The 21,017-nt window shown below is 35.4% G+C and overlaps 1 protein-coding gene across 9 annotated transcripts in view; it reads right to left on the bottom strand.

The window, feature by feature from the left end:
* LOC137239353 (pneumococcal serine-rich repeat protein) overlaps positions 1-21,017 on the bottom strand; it is a 175,371-nt gene that overhangs the window by 112,140 nt on the left and 42,214 nt on the right. For 2 of the 9 annotated variants that reach the window (XM_067764550.1, XM_067764549.1), the window contains exon 2: positions 7,874-7,917. The exons of the other annotated variants lie outside the window; for them this stretch is intronic. The gene's annotated coding sequence lies outside the window, so the exon portion shown is untranslated. The remainder of the gene's footprint in view (positions 1-7,873; positions 7,918-21,017) is intronic. 9 annotated transcript variants of the gene reach the window in all.

Raw genomic sequence — 21,017 nt, 5'->3', positions numbered from 1 at the left:
TAAGTTTGACTTTTCTTGGACTTATCCATACAAAAATTAGTCTTTTTCGAAGGATTTCAATTTATAGCAAAAAAATTAAAATAAAATACATTTTTTGTACTTCAATTGAATGAATTAACTGTTTTAAACTATACTTAAAAAAAAAAATATTAGCTAAAATTACCATTTTAGGCAAAAATTACATATAAAATTTGTAGTCACGTAAAAGATAACGATACGTCTCTTAGACGTATTTTTAAAAAACAATCGTATATATTTCAGCAAACAAAAAAGTTACTACTGAAAACACACCCCACTGACAAGCTGGTAATGGTAGCTGAGACAACTGAGAATGTTATCTCTTTACGATTGTGCTAGACTGAGAGCAAAATTAAAACGACGTACGTCTCACAGACGTACGTTATCTCACTAAGGTTACTGATAAATATAGCGTTACAAAAAAAAAAGGCTCTTTAGCATCAAAACAACAAACACCTCACAAGATAATACTGCATTTTTTTGTTATATTTTTCTTAAGGACGAACATCAGTAATTGGTTTCGAAAAGGAAGTTATATTTTCAATAATGACACAAAGTCCATAAATGAGTAGGACAACACTAGAACGTAAAATATCATTGTTCTACACTAGTTTTCTTTTTAATACATCAAATGTACTTTTTCGCTAACATTATCTTCTACATTGTTCTCTTTTTTTTCAAATGCACAATCATCAATCCTTTTAAAGCTCCATTGTTTTGCCTCTAGCGATTCCCATCATTAAATTGAACCAAAGGGAATACGGGACCCTTTAAAGGCAACACTTTTGTAGTAAAATCAGTGAAAAATTGCTAAAAAATGCAAACACAAATGCAAACAACAAACAAAATAGATTTTCTTATTTGATTAACACTGACACTATGACCATAAATAACTGCCTAAAACATGCAGCCCCAGAGGCTCAAAGGGTTCCTTCCAAGCATTGTTTGTAATGCCCAACTGCAAACAAAGAAAAAAACTCGAAAGTTTTAACAATGGCAGAAAAGCACAAATAAATGTTGCTATATGCAGCTGAGTGAAGTAGAATCGCATATTAAGCCTTATTGGCGTACATGCAAAGGTACTTAAGGAAACATAGAAAAAGCCGTACATATATACATATGTAGTAGAATAATAAGTAAGGACAGCATTGTTTACAGATAAGGCATAGCTTGCATAGCCCTTGTGATGGAAAAAGAATTTCAATTTAAGTAAAACAACATTAGAGTTGCACAACTTAACATAGCATAACAAAATATAAAATAATAAAACCTAGCATTAAATAACTTAACATAACAAAACAAAATATAAAATAATATAACCTAGCATTAAATAACTTAACATAACATAACAAAGCATAACATAACATAGCATAACATAACATAACATAACGAAGCATTGCATACCATAACATAACATAACGTAACTTAAAGTTGTATCACAGAACATACCAACAAAACGTAATAAATAATAATATACAAAACTTAAACATAACAATAACATAATGTAACATAACATAAGATAACATAACAGTATAAAGCATAAAAAAGATAAAAGGTAAAAATAACAATATACAAAACTTAAGCATAACAAAAATATAATGTAACATAACATAAGATAACATAACAGTATAAAGTATAAAAAGGATAAAAGGTAAAAATACCATAACGTAGCATAGCATAAAATTGCGGCCACCGAACCAGTTTAGGGACACGTACATAATGAGACATATGGACGTTCTCTTTCCCACACAACCACTTATAGAGGACGGGCACACCACCGAGGAAGACCGCAACGCGAACCGATCCTCGAAGAAGAGCTCAAAACAGCCATGTGCAACAAGAAACCTAGAAATGTTCCAGAGCCTGACGGAATACCCTGGGAGGCATTTGAGTTAGCTCCAAATATGTGCCCAGAAGTTTTGCTGAATAGGTAAAAAAAATGACTTGAAGCACGAATTTTCCCCATAAGGTGTCAGGCAGCACGGCTAATTTTTATTCCGAAGGATAAAGAAGACTCCAAATATCCATCGTCTTTCCGCCTTTATATATGATGAAGATTGCAGTAAAAGTAATGGAGAGCCTCCTGAAGCAACGCCTAACGAGAGCAATGGAGTACGTCTCACTGGACTGTCTCAGCGGCAGCATGGGTTTCGTAGAATTCACTTTACAATAGAGACCATTGCTGGCGTGAAAAACATAGTGGAGACAACGTCGTTCAAGCAAGCCCGGTATTCTTGCTATTACCGCTAAACGTTGAGAACACTTTCAACTCAGTCAGATGGGAGGACATTGCTTGATACAATAGAAGGCTATTGCCTGGTTAAAATTCTGAGCGACTACCTAAGAGAGTGGCATGTAACAAAAGAAACCACCTACTGTCAAAGAAAGGTGAATTTGGCAGGTGAAGCTGCCCAGGGTTCGGTACTAGGCACCGATCTCTGCAACATTACTTTCGACAGTCTTCCACGATTCGGCATACCAGAAAGTACACTCCTCCAGCCTTCGAAAGGGTAGCGCATATAATACCGAATTTAAGTAGAGTAAGCGCCAATTAAGTAAGTAAGTAAGCAATGGCTACTTACGTCAGCATTAGATTCTGAACTCTGCACTAAATTTAATTACATAATTACGCCGGTTCAACGCATATATGCACTGCGAACAGCTTCGACTTACCACACGAATCTCAGCAGAAGCCGTCCTGGTCTGTGTGGGAACCATACCGATACATATATATTCTTGTTGAGGAAAGGAAAGCAATACACGGCAGAGGATCGGAAGCGAGTAGACTTTTATCTAACTGAATTATTAGCCGGGCATGGTTACTTCCGCCAATTTCTACACAGAATGTGTGGGGTTGAAATTCCGAGCTACCTTTATTGTGGAAAATTAGACGATATACGCTAAACCTTCTTCGAATGCGAACAATTTGCTGAACAGGGCAGAAGAGATAATTGGCTTCATATCTCCGAACAGTGTTATCAATAACATGATCTGCCGAAGCGATATATGCGATATGGTTAGCACATATGTGAGGCCTATACTTCCCAGCAAACGCGAAGATAGATGCCTAGCCCATTAGCATGAGAGTAGCGATGGAGGTCAAGTAACGCACACCCCTACGCGGGCCGTGGGAGGTTAGGTTTAAGTAACAAGCCTTTAAGGGAAGTAGGGAGATCCTTACGCGAAAGAAAAGCAAAAAAAAAAAACGATTCACGACAGAATATATAGCATAACATCCCATTACATCACATAACATAGCATAACACAACATTACATAACATAACATACAACAATATAACAGAGCAAACCATAACATAAAATAACATAGCACAGTATAAAATAACATAATAAAGCATAACATAACACAAAATAAAAAAAATTACATGACCTAACACAACATATCAGAAATTACATCAAAAATATATCTCCCTCTTCGCTTAGCCATACTTGGGTATATCATTTTCACGTAGCTCCCACAGGTACTCGGAGGGAGGTTAAGTTTGAGTGGGTAGCCCTTCATGGAAGAAGGAAATCTTACACTCGGAAAGCCTCGCAGTCAAGCTCAAAGCATTCCGGTCAATGCATAACCAATAGTCTCCTTACACGAAACAAAAACAAAAAAGCTGTTCACGACAACATAACACAACATGAATAACATAGCACAACATAACATGACATAACACAACATAACATAACATAACATAAATTAACATACCATGATATAACAGAACATACCATTACATAAAATAAAATAACACCATCAGCAATTACATTAAAAGCACATCTCCCTCTACGCTTAGTTATAGTTGAGTATAACAATTTCATGTGGTATAAAACGTAGAACAAATAAATGAACATAACTTCAAAAAGAACCTTTAAGCTATGGTGGAAAAAACTACAAGCTGTTCTCTTAAACGACGGAAATTGACTTCCAGCTTGGTTAACAAGCGTTGCCAATGTCTTTGCTTGCATGACAAGCCAACTTTACACAATGCTTGTTTACTTCAATTTATTTTTATCCTTAAACTTGCCTAACTTGACTTGTGTTTGTTGTCGTGGAAAAAAGTGGGTGGAGTAGGAAAAGAAGTGCTGCCTTTGTTGCTACACACCAAAGTGAAGACCTTTTGCTGCTGATTTGCTTACATAGTTGGTTATGTAGCTTCTAACAGCTGCCAGGAAATATACTTTTTTAAATGTTTATTGTTAGAATAATACTTTTTTTCAACTCATTGATTACTCGCTTTTTCTTTTTATATTATGGATATTCATACAATTTCCTTAGCTAAAGGCGATTGTACTGGCACCACAAAGGGGCTACTAATAGGAGAGGTAGCAAACAAACATTACACACGCCAGCTGCCTAACCAAGGGCTAGTTAAAGTTTGAAGCGCAAAGTTTTTATGCATTCTCTTTTTATGTAAATGTGCAGATAGAGGGTTCATGTAGACTGTTGTTGCAAAAATTGTCCGTTTTGCAGTTTTTTACTTTCGTAAGGTTTTTTGTTTTTAAGTGAGCCCTATTTGGCTGTTGGGCGATTTATAGTCGCTTATTGGTGCAATTCAATCAAACGAGATACATATATGTCGAAACTGCCCAACACCCGCTTTTACTATCACAATTAGTAGATCGTGGAACAAGGTAAATGACACAGCTATTCGCTGATATGTAAGCAAAGGTGTAGAAAACATATATATATATACAAACATAAAAGAAAAAAAAGAAAATATTAAATGTAAGATAAATGCGAAAATCATGTTTAGGAAAAAGAGAAAAGAAGTTTGTGCTTGAGTCTAAATGAGGATCTCAGAACTTTTTCAAGGTATTCCATTTTTTTATACTCTATATAGAATGTACTTCTTGCGATGCTAAGCGGCGAACAAGTCTAATGTTATGTAAGGATGGATCTCTAGAATATCGACCTATAAAAATTAAGTATGTTAGGTTCGGTTGAACTAGCTCGTCTATACAGACCTCACATAGACTGAATATGCCCATTGATAGCATTAAGTTTTCTTCGTGTCATTTGCACATGATCTTAAACATTTTGCTTCTATCCACGCCGTTATTCATCTAGTGCTTCATCTTTCTTTTCTAAACATTCCAGGACTCGATGTCGGGGGAAGAAGCAAGGTGAAGGACAAAAAATCGTCCGTACTATCTATCACCTTTCTTCGTCACTCTCACGCCTTACAATCGGTAAACAAACAAAATTTGTTGACAACAATTAGTGTTCGAAGAAGAGCAGCGTCATATTGTGAAATCGTACAAAAGACTTAAGAAACGAACTTGATTATCACAGAGAATATACGAGGAAGATGTAGGAAGCTGGAATGTCGTATTGTATTGTAGTATTTACTAATTATACCTTTCATGAAAATGAAATGGTATATTAATTTCGTCACGAAATCCAAAATTGTAAGTCCTTAAAGGAAAATAGATAGACCCACAATTAAGTATACCGAAATAATCAGGTTGAAGAGCTGAGTTGATTTAGCCATGTCCGTCTGTCTGTCTGTCGGTGAGCGGGTGTATTTGGGTGTCCAATTAGACATTTGTCGGAACCGGCCGGATCGGCCCACTATAGCATATATCCTCCATACAACCGCTTTTTCAGAAAAAGAGGATTTTTGTAATATCTTATTCAATTTAACAGATTGAAGCTTCAAACTTCACCATATAATTTCGTATATTGCACATATTGTTGCCTGAAAAAATTGATGAGATCGGTCGTATATATAGTATATATCCCCCACAACCGATTGTTCAGATAAGAAACTTTTCGTAATTGCTGTCCTATTTTAAGAGCTAGAGGCTTCAAATTTCAACGAATGCTTACGTATATATCATATATTGTTGTCTGAAAAAATCATACAGATCGGTGGTATATATAGTATATATATGGTGGTATATATAGTATATATATAGTATATATATAGTATATATATATATTTTCGCAATTTTAGCCCCATTTTAACAGCTAGAAGCTTCAAATTTCACCGAATGCTTACGTATATGGCATATATTGTTGGCTGAAAAAATCATAGAGATCGGTTGTATATATAGTATATATCTCATACAACCGATTGTTCAGATAAGAAACTTTTCGCAATTTCTACCCCATTTTAACAGCTATAAGCTTCAAATTTCACCGATTGCTTACGTATATAGTATATATTGTTGTGTCAAAAAATCATAGAGATCGGTGATATATATAATATAGTATGATGGTATATATAGTATATATATATATTTTTTTTTTGCGATTTCGGCCACAATTTAACAGCTATAAGCTTCAAATTTCACCAAATGCTTGCGTGTATAGCATATATTGATGTCTTAAAAAAGCATTGAGATCGGTGGTATACATAGTATATATCTCATACAACCGATTGTTCGGATAAGAAACTTTGCGCAATTTCTTCCCCATTTTAACAGCTAGAAGCTTCAAATTTCACCAAATGCTTACGTGTATAGTATATATTGTTGTCTGAAAAAATCATTGAGGTCGGTGGTATATATAGTATATATCTCATACAACCGATTGTTCAGATAAGAAACTTTGCCCAATTTCTGCCCCATTTTAACAGCTAGAAGCTTCAAATTTCACCAAATGCTTACGTATATAGCATATATTTTTGTCTGAAAAAATCATAGAGATCGGTGGTATATATATTATATACTTCATATAAACTGTCATTTTTGCCCCTTTTTTACGGATAGAAGCTTCAAAATTCATCAAATTTCATCAAATAGTTACGTTTGCGTCATATATTTTTGAAATTCGTGATTCGTAGTCATAGCTTCTACATTCAGACCACAAAAAACGTGAAGCTTTGCATCCTCACACAAAGTACCTACCTATTTTTTATTTTATATTTATCTTAAAAATCGTTTAGATATGTTCAAATTTCACCAAATGTTTACGTGTATAGCATATATTGTTGTCTGAAAAAATCATAGAGACTGGTGGTATATATAATCTCATACAACCGATTGTTCAGATAAGAAACTTTGCGCAATTTCTTCCCCATTTTAACAGCTAGAAGCTTCAAATTTCACCAAATGCTTACGTGTATAGTATATATTGTTGTCTGAAAAAATCATTGAGATCCGTGGTATATATCTCATACAACCGATTGTTCAGATAAGAAACTTTGCGAAATTTCTGCCCCATTTTAACAGCTAGAAGCTTCAAATTTCACCAAATGCTTACGTATATAGCATATATTGTTGTCTGAAAAAATCATAGAGATCGGTGGTACATATATTATATACCCCATATAAACTGTATTTTTTTGCCCCTTTTTTACGGCTAGAAGCTTCAAAATTCATAAAATTTCATCAAATAGTTACGTTTACGTCATATATTGTTGAAATACGTGATTCGTAGTCATAGTTTTTACACGCAGGCCACAAAAAACCTGAAACTTTGCACCCTCACACAAAGTACCTACCTATTTTTTATTTTATATTTATCTTAAAAATCGTTTAGGTATGTAGATTTGCTAACTATATATTATACATCTGATTATTCGGAGATTACGAATGGGATAAGATTATTGTTCAGCCCCATTCATGAAAGGTATGAAGTCTTCGGCACAGCCGAAGACAGTCCCGTCCTTACTTGTTTTGTTTTAAATTACTCAATGAAACAACGCCATGCTAAATATATATGAAATCAGCTGTGCTTAGGCTTATGAAAGATATTCAGATTGCTTATCATGCAGAGTTCGTGCCTCTAAAGTCCTATACGGAAATATTCTCGAAATCATTAAATTCATTAAAGTGAAATGATAAATTCTGGAAATAGCTAAAACATGAAGACATTTTCTTTTTATATCGTAAGTTCACTTACTTGTTTGTTAGAAAATAACTGGGTAAGAAATGTTTCGTAAGTACCTGTAAAAGAGAAGAAATGTTGTAGTTAGTCTTCTTTTATTAAAAATTCGAAATCCAAAACTTAAACTAAAACATAAATTTCATCATTGATTGCAAAAATACCTACAAATATCAAAGTGGTACGTTTTAATGAGCATATGAAACAATTTTTCGCTGTTACCTTTTTTCCCAGCTAAAATTCTTGTTTCAATATTTACAGCCAAAATAAGAAGAAAATACCAACGCTACGATTTAACAACATTTTTCGCATATAAACCATATAAAACGTGCAGTGAATTAGACAATTAGACAAAAGCATGTTTCAAACAATTTTATGCTATTTCAACGGTGGCGTATGCAAGAATCTTAAAAAGTTGTATACGCGTTTATGTTAAAAATTGTAGTTGTACAAAAGCACATATTAGACCTGACAACAAAATGTGCATCACCTAAGACCGATTACGCAATTAACAGTTGTATATACATATGTGCATATGTATATTATGTATGTAACTAAAATTTAACAACTACAACAAAATTGTTAGTCTCGCATAGTTATTACATGCAACGGTTATAATTGCATACTTTTAAACAATCATAAAACATATTTTGTACAACCACTGCTTGGATAAGATTCCGGAAGGAAGAAAAGACCTTACAAATTGCCGTGGTACTCGAAGGACTTAAGAAAACTGAGGAACCTGAAGAGCAAATATCTTAAAAAATTTAAATGTACCAAGAATCACACATTCTTTGCTAAATATAGGCACTATTTAAGGACTTTTAATAATTTGAATAGATCTCTCTACAATAAATATATTCGTAATATTGAGGTTAACATAAAATCTTACCCCAAATTTTTTTGGAACTATATAAAGTCTAAAAAATGTTGTGCCAGTGTGCCTAAAGGGATTTTCCTTGATGGCAATTCTGCACAAACCCCAAGTGATGCAGCCAATTTATTTGCAGATTTTTTCAAATACAATTTTACTCTGGATGTTAACAATCAACCGCATGATTTTTCAATCAATCAGGACAATTCCTTTAATTTTGGAGCTCTCTGCCTTTCTTCTGAGGATATAAGTAAAGCCATTGATAAACTTAAATCCTACTCTCAAACAGATGTCGACGGGTTTTCAGCCGTCTTGCTAAAAAATTGTCTGGCTTTGATTAATCCATTGAAACTAATATTCAATAAGTCTCTTATATCTGAGACTCTCATTGATGATTGGAAGCACACTTCCATAACGCCCGTTTTCAGGAGCGGTAACAAGAATGATGTCCGAAACTATAGACCTATATATGATTTCAAAACTTTTTGAACATCCGGTCAATGCAAAGTTGAGCTTTGCTGTTAAGTCTCTCATTTCTCCCTATCAGCATGGATTCATCGCTGATAGGTCAACAGTTTCTAATCTAGCTGTATTTGGTGTTCCCCAGGGAAGTATTTTAGGTCCCTTACTATTCGTTTTATTTTTTAATGATATAGTTAGTTGTTTTTCATTTGCTAAGTGTTTATTCTATGCTGATGATTTAAAGTTATTTTCAATAATTAGGGCACCAGAGGATGCCGTGGTGTTACAAAACGACATCAATAAGCTACATCTGTGGTACGAGAAATCTCGTCTCTCTTTGAACACGTCTAAATGTTTTAAAATGACCTTTTCTAAGTCCGTTAATATTTTGAATACAAAATATAGTATATCTAATTGTGATCTTCAATCCGTTAGTGAGATTAAGGACCTTGGCGCAATCTTTGATACTAAGTTTTCTTTAACCAACCATATGAATTACATAACTTCCAAGTCATACTCCATGCTTGGTTTTGTTAGACGTAATAGCTCGAAATTTTCTGATCCCTATACTATCAAACTGCTCTATACATCTTTTATCAGGTCTCATTTAGAATACGCTGCTTTTATTTGGAGACCAAGTAGTCTTACAGCTATACACAGAATTGAGAAATACAGAAAGTTTTTATGAAATAAATATTTGTTGGAAAAGATTCATTTCAATGCCCCACAACGCACTATGCGGAATTTTTATCCTTTCTCTGGTGATAACTTTAGAACTAACTATGCTAATAATGCCCTATAAATCGCGCTATTCGTGAGTTCAACTCCCTGAGTAGCACAGTTGCTTTGCACTTGTCGCTCGCTAGAGCTAATTTTTTGATAATATTGTTTTCAGTTCTACAAGTAGTTGGATTCATACGGAACCATAAGTAGATTGTTTTTAATATTTTAAGTAAAATTTCTATTTTAGTTTGTAAGGATTGTAATCCAAAGGCTTAAACAATAAACAATATACAATGGTTTTTGTAATTGATATTAGAGAAAAATTGTAATTCAAAAGGAATATACACAAAAAGGCAACTCTTAGAGGCCAATTGTACAGCGAACAACGGGACATTCATATGGCTTAGCAGCTAAGGGCTTGCACTAATATGATTGTTGGAGATTCGAGTTCAACGCTCAGCTCCCGAAAAGCTAGCTGATGAAGAAGTGAAATTCAGAAACATGTCCTAGTAACCATCGCCGTTTGTAAACTTAAAATTTTTCTCTTATATCAATTACAAAAACCATTGTATAAAGCAATATGAGCAAAGCTCGCTAATTAAATACATATGAACAAGCAATATATTTTGACAGTTATATGCATACGTGCATTTGGAAGACGTGTTGTGCAATAAAAGGTTCCATATGCACAGTAGTCAACCAAAAATTGAAAGCAAAATATATAGCAGAACAAAGAAGCAAAGGGCAGACACTAAGTAAAATGGGTAGAACTTTCAAGCTTGAAACATGAAAATTTTAGCTCCGTAACCGATACAACAATAGATCCAATGCACACCGACAAAATACTGGTATTAACACAAACTTCCTCTTGAACGGGGTGAAATAATGCCAACGTGCATAACGTCAATAGACCTTATGATCGCTTCAATTAAAATGGTCACAACATCAATTTTTAAATGGTGACCATGGACAACTTATTGAAATTATTACTAATTTGTTTATCGAAATCATAGAATCAATAGAATCAACCCATATTTTCTCAATTGAACTTAAGGTAAATTGTTTTTTTACACCTCTACGTATTAAAATTTACGATTTTATAGTAGACTCCCCCGAAATGACCATACGGTCAAACGGTAATGTTCCAAATGGTACTTAAGTGAAATTGAAAGGGTCGCAAAGTAGAGCGATCTTATGGATTTTAGAAGTGAACATAGTCCAATTGACTTTATGGCCATTTGAAGTGATCATAAGGTCAATCATGACCGTTGACCTTATGTCACCCCATCCCCTTAAACATATGTTAAGGTGTGAGTGCAGCTTTCGAAGATGAATACGAGTTACTTTTAATTTCTATCAATTCTTTTTTAATAATTGCAGTTTTTATCAGTCCGCTCTTTAAACTCCGGTGGAACGCCATCCAAGCTTAATGAGTTTAAGAAAATTTAGTAAAAACGCCGACATAAAAGTACATACAATCAGTGAAGGTGAGTGAATTTTCTTCTTTCATTCGTCATTTTGAAGCATTCGTGGAACTTCTTTAGTTAGTAAGACAGCTGAAACCTTTTATACGCTTTATAAGTCAAGTAGGGTTAGTGGTTGTGAATTTGGTTAATAAATCCGAGGTCTTATAAGAGATTTTAAAATCATTCACTTCGAAAATGTCTATGTTCTTACCAAGCTGTAAGAGGTCACTCTTAGCAAGAAGTGATTCGAAGTTTTTCAGATGTGCTAGGCATGTTTATATATGGTCTTTCATCGGAATTAGATTTGATACGTTTCCATTCCGAAAATAAGCACCATTAAAGTATACGTCCGAAAAATTCGGAAATGATTTGATACGACCACGCCGAACATTTTCAGTCCGTGAATTTTAGTAGCTTCTTAAGACAGGCAGGCGTACCGCGTGAATTTTCTAATCCCCTTTACTTGGTATCAGCCTTTTCCTACGGGGCTTTTATTAAACGCTACTGCAACGTAATAAAAATTCCGCCTTCGATGTCACCGATGTAGGTGAAAATCAGTTACAGTCGTTCAAATTAGGGTGCTGCGGAGCAACCCTCTCAAACCCAAAAGGACTTCAGTTGCTTTAGTTAAAGGGCATACAAGGAGCGATTTTGGCTAGCTACTGATACAAAAACTTTGGCTAATTAACCCTACAGTTATTGCAAAAAGTTCTAGTGCATTCCATGTTTAAGGGTCAAAATGGTCTACTCTTCCCTTGAGGCAACCGAATTTTCAAGAAACATTAGAAGCGGCATAACCTTAGCTAAATATTTTACAACTTGCGCTAACTTATCAAACTTACTGGTTCGTGTAATCAGGTGATTAACCTGAATGAAAGGATTAAGGAGTGATTGGAAAAGTCCTACATAGTTTACTTTATAGGACATATGTGAGTAGCGAGGGTTTCTTATTAATAAAATATTACGATCATGGGACCCATTGCTTTGTTTCGAGTCTTTCTGTGGTCATCCGCTTAAAGGAAGGCCTCAATACTTAAAGTTTTATTCATTCTGTGCACCAGTGGAGCTCTAACAGTTCTACGTGAAGCGCTTAATGTCATTTGAAATATTTTACCCTTAGTTTTGACGCACTAATAGACTATGGGACTCATTTTCTATTGCTTAGAGAGTCGCCTTAATTTCCTATAGATAATGGGGAGGCGAAGAGAGGATGACATTTTCCATATCTAACTTGGTTGAATATCCTACATAGCTAAACGAGCCGACAGAAAGTACTTTTAATAAATTGATCGAAGACCTATCGATAAGGGGCGCATATCATCTACCGACGTGCAGCATTAGATCTATCCTGGTGAGATCAAGCTAAAAGGAAGTTTATGTGAGAAATTTTCCTCAAGATAGGATGTTGGAAAACGAGTCAAATATGATCGGCTACTTTCTCGAAACACCAACTTCCTCAAAGTGGCACATCGGTATATCTTAAGTTGCCGAAGTATAAGTAGAACGTTATCCTATAGAACTGCACGTAAGGGAGCTCCATGCTAAGCAAGTTAGGCAGTTAAGAATATACCCGCGGTAAGGTATGACGAATGAACGATTAAAATCAATAGACCCTTAAGTTCGAAGGGTTGCAAACTGATTGTGTGTTTAAGGGGGTTTGAGGATGCTTTAGATTGAAAATTTAGTCCGGGAAGTGGACTAAGGCCGACCTATTCAAAATAATTTTATTAACGGTGCAATTTGCTTGAAATTCGGTAAAGGGGTACTCTTGTAACTAGATAAATATTTGAGGAACTTTTCATTCCAGGAAGTGGACCTGAGGCCGACCTATTCTGTATAGAATAGTGTTTGGTGTGATTTGCTTGAAATTTTGTATAGCGGTTCTTGAGAAACTTTTCTTTCTGAAAAATGGTCCAGGGACTGAACTATTCCAAAAAATCGTATTTATGGCGTGCTTCGCTTGACAAAGAATATATTTGAGAAACTTTTCATTCCGGAAAGTGGACTAAGGACCGACCTTTTCTAAGTAAAATAGTGTATGGTGCGATTTTCTTGATATTTGGCATAGCGGTACTTTCGTCAGGGAAGTGGATCAGGCCGGCGCTTATTTATTCCAAAACATCTTAATCATGGCTCGATTCGCGTAAAATTCGGTACAGGGGTACTCTTTTGATAAATATAATATTTGAGAAAAATTTAATTTAGGTAAGAGGACCAAGGGTCGACCTATTTTACATAAAACAGTTTTAGTGCGATTTGCTTCAAACTTGGTATAGGGGTACTTCGTTTCTTCGGAAGTAGACCACAGTCTGATCTATTGTTATAAATCGTATTTATTTTGCTAGCCCAGCTAATGTTTCTGTGAACTTTCTTTCCGAGAAGTGGACCAGGGACCGATCTATTCAAATAAATTCTATTCACAGTTCGAATTGCTTGAAATTTGCTATATATAGCTAGCCTTTTGCCTTCTTTTTTCCGGAAAGTGGACGGATCTATTTTTGATGATGCCAAAGAAGTATAACTTCTCACGCGCCTTCATAAATTCTTGCATACTTTTTTTTGAAAACCAAACATATTTCTTGTTTTTGAATTGGAGAGAAATATAGACTCTTAAAGTGTCTCAACTATCCTGCTCCTATTTCATTGCACTCAACTGTAAAAACAATCACATATTTGAAGGCTGGTGAACAGTCATCTTGCACTAATAACAGCATTTTACGCTTGGTATTTACTATTTTTTTTAATGCGGTTCCAGTAATAAGACCAGTCAAGTTTTTATACTTTTTTACTTGAAAAACTCATTAAAAAAAAAATCGACATTCAAGCTTAAGTCAACTACATTTTTAAATGAACCAATGAAAATTTGATTGTGAAAAGACGTTAAAGATTAACCAGCTGGAGTGAGCTTATTAGTGCAGTAATTTCACAATTTTAAGTTCAAAACTTATTTATTTTTAATATAAGCTGTGGTGGTACAACTCATTAGGAAAAACTATCTGTGAGAAAAAAATCCTGCCCCAACTCCATAACTGCAACGCTTTCACTTTTCACTCATCAATTATAACTTGAACTTGCGTAATGATTTTTTTGTTTTGTTGTTATACAGCATTTGTAACAGCTGTCAGTCTAGTTCAAGCAACAACAATTATCAGTTATTTGTACATCTTGTATATGAGTACCCTCAAATTGTGTTGGTTGTGATTAATGTTGCCGTTATGTTGCAATGCTAATGAGCTAAGTTGGGTTCAAAAAGCCACGTAAATTTTAGTTTGTGGCACAACGTGGTAATGCAGTTATGACGAGGCGTAGATTGAGTGAAAAGTTGGAAAATAGTAGTATCAAACTTGTGTTTGATTAGGGATAGTAAAACTTTGTCTCATAAAACGGTCCTTCCAAAGAGTCAACTTTGATTTCATTCCTCTTCAGAGTAGGAAAGATTGACAAAATTACACCAGATGACAAAACTAAACAAAGAAAGTAACTCATTACCAATATACAAAATTTAATCCAAATGGGCATACATCTCAAACTGCAAAACACTCACTTGATTAAATAAACCCGTTGCATTCAAAAATTTCTAACCGTGTTGGGGATCTGCACAACTCTAAACAACATGTTCGACATTGCACGAAATATTTTTGGTGACTACAATAAACATAAACCCCGCCAAGCTTTTAGAAGGGTTCAAATGACAAATGTTTCAATTTCATATATAACTTTTTTGTCAGTTTTTTCAATATAAATAGTTGGCTTTTTACGTCCAGTAATTTTAAGCAAAAATTTAAATATTCTTTTCACGTCTAGGCGTTTCGATGCTTTCATGTCTTCTTCAAGGAGTCAAGGCTTCAATTAAAAAAAATGGGTACGTGTACGTATGTATGCGCGCGAGAAGCAAAACTTCTATGGTATAAAAAAATAATTTTTATTTTGTATGCATATAATCAAATACAATAATATAATAAAAAGAATTGAAAAAATAGTCAAAAAAGTTCAGTTAAAATTTGAATAACTAAAATTAAGTGTAACATTATTATTTCTAAATTATGTCCACTGCCAAAACATCTTCCGGTAATGACTGAATCGGAGCTTCAGTTGTCAGTGGCTTATGACGGAAAGGACTACCTATGTACAAAGTTTCAGGTAAATCGAACAATGAATATAATTTGTTCGGATAGTTCGGTCTCTGGTCCACTTCCAGTAAAGAATCTTCAGAGGAACACTCTCCGGGTTCGCACAATGAATACGATTTATTTACAATAGATCAGACCCTGGTCCAATTTCCGAAAACAAAGGAAGTTTTTTATTTGGAATAGTTCGGTCCCTGGTTCACTTTCCGGAATCAAAAGTTTCTCAAATACTATCTGTGTCGAAGAGATACCCCTGCACCCAAGTGAATGGCCCCAAAATACCATTTTTTGAAAAAAAGTCGGCGCCTGGCCCACTTCCCTGAAAGAAAAGTTTCTCAAATAATGAGATAATCGCAGAATATAAATATGCGTAATTGCAAGCAAATGACACCATACACTATTTTATTTAGAATAGGTCGGCCCCTGGTTCCTTTCCTGGAATGAAAAGTTTTTCAAATATTATCTTTGTCAAAGAGGTACTCCTCTACCGAGTTTCAAGCGAATATCCCCATAAATAAGATTATTTGGAATAAGTCGGCCTTGGTCCACTTCCCGAACCAAGTTGTGAAGATGAAATATATATGGAGGATAGATTAAATCTCCTTAGTGCACAAACATCAGGATGTAAGCATATACAAACATATTAACCTACCAAAAATAAGGGCACTTATTCTATTTTGTTGGTATTTTTTTTCGAATTCATATGTACATTCATCTACATATGTTTGTATAAACATCCTACTCAAAGCATGTTTTCTCATACAATTCACAGCGAACATACACACAAACTGCATTTTCGACCTGTTGCTTTTATGTTACATTTTTTTAAATTTGTGTCCCATCATTTTTTCATAACATGCCCAAGGAAGTATAACTTCAAAAATTCAAAATAATAACAAGATAGTTCAAAATAATAACAAGGTAAGATCTTATGTGAGACCTAAGTTTCGAAAGATATCTGTATGCCACAATGGTGTTGGGGGGTTTGCAGAATTGCGCGGAAAGGACAGAACATACTTTACACGTGTATACCGACGGTTACAGATTAATGGAAAGTGTCGTTTGCTGCTCACTGTGTCAATCCAGAAACAAGTAAATCTAACAAGCTGACAGACCGTAGCCGTAGAAAGCGGCAGAAATTCTGAAGGAAGCTTAGGTAAACTGCAGCCGTGTCAATATATACATATGTAAATTGATAGTTATGCGGTGATCAAGGCAATAATCTCATACAGTACTTTATCAAGAAGTGTACTGGAATGCAAAAATGCACTGGAGAAACTTCTCGCAGGCTAGACCATACATCTTTACTGGGTGCCCTGTCATAAAGGGATAGAAGGTAACGAAAAGGCCGATGAGTTGGCAAACGAGGGTGCAATACTCGCTAAGTCGACGATAGACGTCCCAATTCGTTTGGGAGAAATCAAAAGGAGACATCAGTTGCATATGATCCATCAAGCATGAATAAAAATAAATAAATGTAAGGCGCGATAACCTCCGAAGAGATCCAAGGCCGAGCTTCTCTTCCAATTTGCGTCGTGCTCCTCTTGATTTTCCCTACAAATTGGCCGGACGGGACCTACATGTTTTATGCCGACTCCGAACGGCATCTGCGAGGCAGATGAGTTTTCACTGAGAGCTTTTCATGGCAGAAATACACCCGGAGCGCTTGCCAAACACTGCCGAGGGGCGACCCCGCTTAGAAAAATTTTCTTCTAATTGAAAAACCTTATTTCTAAAATTTTGATGTTGCTTTGCCCGGGGTGCGAACCCAGGGCATACGGTGTGATAGGCGGAGCACGCTACCATCACACCACGGTGGCCGCCAAGGCATGGACAAAAGCGCGGGGCTGCAAAATTTCTAAGATCATGTGCAAAGCCAACGATATAGGACTCACAAAGTGGCCCATATCTCTGAACAGAGAAGACTTAAGGCTCACGATGGGCATACTCACTGTACACTGCCTTCTGGTGTCACATGCTTATAAGTTAGGCCTCGTCAGTAACAGCAAGTGTAGGAAGTGTAAGCTGCACGAAGAAACGATTAAGCACGTTCTATGTTCATGTCCTGCGATAAGCTGGCAAAAGAGCGTGCAGCAATCGGTAAATCGAAGGCAGGCATCCCAATTCGTTTGAGAGAAAACAAAAGGTGACAGGAGTTTCATATGTTCCATCAAGCAGGAAAGGCGTGGACAGAAGTGCGGGGCAGCCAAATTTTTAAGATTTGCACATGATTTATATTCAGCGATACAACACATAAAAAATAGCTCATCTCTCTAGAGCGGGAAGACTTAAGGCTCATGATGAGCATTCTAACTAGACACTGCCTTCAAGCGTCATATACTTATAAATACGGCCTAGTCCGTAACAGCAGATGTAGCAAGTGCGAGCTGCAGGAAGAAACGATTGTACAAGTGCTGTGTTCGTGCCCTAGGCTAGCGAGGTCAAGTTTCCAACTACTAGGCGCTAAAGAGTTGCCAGATCTCATGGCAGCAGATCTCAAGCCAGGTTTAAAAAAGTGTATAGTATTTGTCAAGAGGTAAGAATTATTATATAACATAAGTTTTGATACCTAATTTGGGCTCTTCCGTTTGGTAGTCAAACAAAATCTAGTAAGGCTATGGCATATTCAGTCTTACGTGAGGTTTTATTGAACGGCTAGTTTAACCTACCCTAAACGGTATAAGCATATTGGTAGATAAAACAACAATAGTTTTGTAGTTAGAGTCTAAAAACATGAAAGTGTGTCTCTTTAGCTAATTGTATTCGATTTTGACAACTGCAATGCGCAGCAACCATTCAATAACTAGGTACTACCAAAACGAGTAGTACTTAACCAGTATTTTTAGAAATATATCTGCATAGGTAAGGTAACACGCAAGCTTATACTAAATAAGCACGCTAACTTAAAAATTGGTATTATAGTGCAAAAACAACACAGAGCTCGTGTATAGAAGTGCGTGTGTACTCGTAGTGGCTCGAAAGCTGTCGATGGTGTTGGCAATGGCACTTACCTACACGCTTCGTTAGTTACCTGATTTTTGTTTTATTTTGTTTATCTATTGTTTGATGTACAACAAGCTGCTTATTTGTTGTATTTGCTACTTTTCTGATTGTGTTCTCTTGTTATCCGCACACTGAAAGAAATGGTGCTAGTAAAATCAACAAATCGGTTGCGTTGTTCTTGACTTAACGGAGATTCAGGGAAATTGATCGAATTATGGTTAATTCGACCGAGTTCTTTGTCAAGCGAACAAATTAGTTTAGTCATTTCAATAGAAGAGAAATTGTCGCTCTTAAGTTAACAAAATTCTGTAAAATTGACAGATTCCTAATCAATCTAACTGATTTTTTTGTTAACACAACTGATCTCACTGGTCATTTCAACAGCGATCAACAGTCAATACATGAGCAAATTTCAAAGAGAATTTAACGGTCACTGCGCTCTCTACTTTGTACTTATGTATGCTGTGTACTATATGTATGCACATATTTACGTATGTATATGGCGGCCGACGTGGTGTGATGGTAGCGTGCTCCGCCTACCACACCGTATGCCCTGGGTTCAAGCCCCGGGCAAAGCAACATAAAAATTTTATAAATAAGGTTTTTCAATTAGAAGAAAAATTTCCTAAGCGGAGTCGCCCCTCGGCACTGTTCGACAAGAACTCCGAGTGTATATCTGCCATGAAAAGATCTCAGTGAAAACTCATCTGCCTTGCAAATGCCGCAACATAAGTACTTTCGTACAAAGCTGTCGCAAAAAATTTTTTGTTCATTTGACTACTAAAACGGTCAATTACGAATCAACGATTTGTGCGCAGTTGATTCAACATCTTGTTGCGATGGATAAAAATTTACAGAAATTTCGGTTGAATTGACCCGTGTTTCGGTTGATTTGGCCAGTCTTTTTCTTTCAGTGCAGCGAACTTTGAATTTTGCTAATAAACATCGCTATAAATTTTCATAATTTTACATTTATTTACAACTTTATTTAATTTTTGTTATCACTGTAAATTTTTGGGTTTATTTCTTTACAAAACACCCATGTAGCAGCAAAATATTGGTGTTTTAGTGTATGTTGTGTAAGTACTTTATTACAATTGTAATTTTTGTTTACACTTATTTTATACTTAAGAGTTTGGATTGTAAGCGATTCTTGTGCCGCAGACAGTGAAAAATAAAAAAAATTAAATAAAAATAAATAAATATAAAAAAACAATTAAATCTTGTTTGTAAGTAACTGCACTCATACACCTAATACCCTACCCATATCGCCACTTAAGCGCTTATGCTTTAAACACTTCTGCGCCTACTACGCTCTGCTTCTGTACACACATATTTTGTAATTTATAATTTTTAAAATTTGTTCGTAGGCACCTTTTGTTGATATTTTCAAATTCCATTATACTTATCTATTTTTTCATGTTTTTTTATGCATAAGTTCAAGTTTAAATTTAATTGCAAATAAGTAGTTCACGTTCAAAAAAAAATTTTAAATTGAAATCGTCTACTTGGTGGGTGATTGCGTGGGCTTTGCAATGAAGTGAAAATTTTAATAGCACTAAAAAAAATTTATTTGATATATGAAGTTAAAAAAGGCGTTAAAAATAGCGAATTGCGTAAACATTTGCGTAGTAGGAAAAAAATTATTGGTCTCTAGGCCGTTTGCGTTGTAGATGTTTATCAATTACTTGCTCGAATGCAGTTATTATGTAATTTGTAATTTTATAAAAAATTATATCTTCTACACCATTTCTAGTTGTAAATGGGAAAACGTTAAACAGACATTTGATAGCGTCAATTTAAATTGAGAGTAGTCAGATGTAAATGAGAATTGTCAGTTGTAAATGCGAAAGCATTAAATGAAAATGCGAACACGTGATTTGTAATTGAGATTAGTTAGGTGTAAATTAGAATAGTCCAATGTAAATACGAAAGCGTGCTTTGTAGATGAGAATAGTTTGGTTGAACTGGTCGGTCAATAAAAACCTAACATAGACTGAATGTGTCCATAGTGTTACCAGAATTTATTTGACGGCCACATCGAAGAACCCCAATAAGGTATCTGGACTTATGTTATAGAACAACTACATCCTCTTGACAAATACTATAGGGACCTAGCTTAAATTTTGCCACGAGATCTGGCAACTCTGCCGCCCCTAAAAACTGGAACCTCGACCTGGCTAGTCCAGGAAACGCACACAGAACGTGCTCAACCGTTTCTTTCTGGAGATCACCCTTCCTCCCGGTGTTACTGACGAGGCCTAACTTATAAACATGTGACACCAAAAGGCAGTGACCAGTTAGTACGCCCATTGTGAGCCTTAAGTCTTCTCTCTTCAGAGATATGAGCAACTTTGTGAGTCTAACATCTTGTTACATGATGTTACAAATTTTGCAGACCCACGCTCTTTTGCACGCTTTTCCTACCTGATGGATCATATTCAACTGATGTCTTCTTTTGATGTCTACCATGCGGATTGGGATGTGTATCGTCGTTACAGGGCATT

This window comes from Eurosta solidaginis, chromosome 2 (assembly GCF_040869045.1).
Source record: "Eurosta solidaginis isolate ZX-2024a chromosome 2, ASM4086904v1, whole genome shotgun sequence".
Taxonomy (NCBI): Eukaryota; Metazoa; Arthropoda; class Insecta; order Diptera; family Tephritidae; genus Eurosta; species Eurosta solidaginis.
Note: the sequence above shows the minus strand (reverse complement) of the source record. Positions and strands in the feature narration are given on the sequence as shown.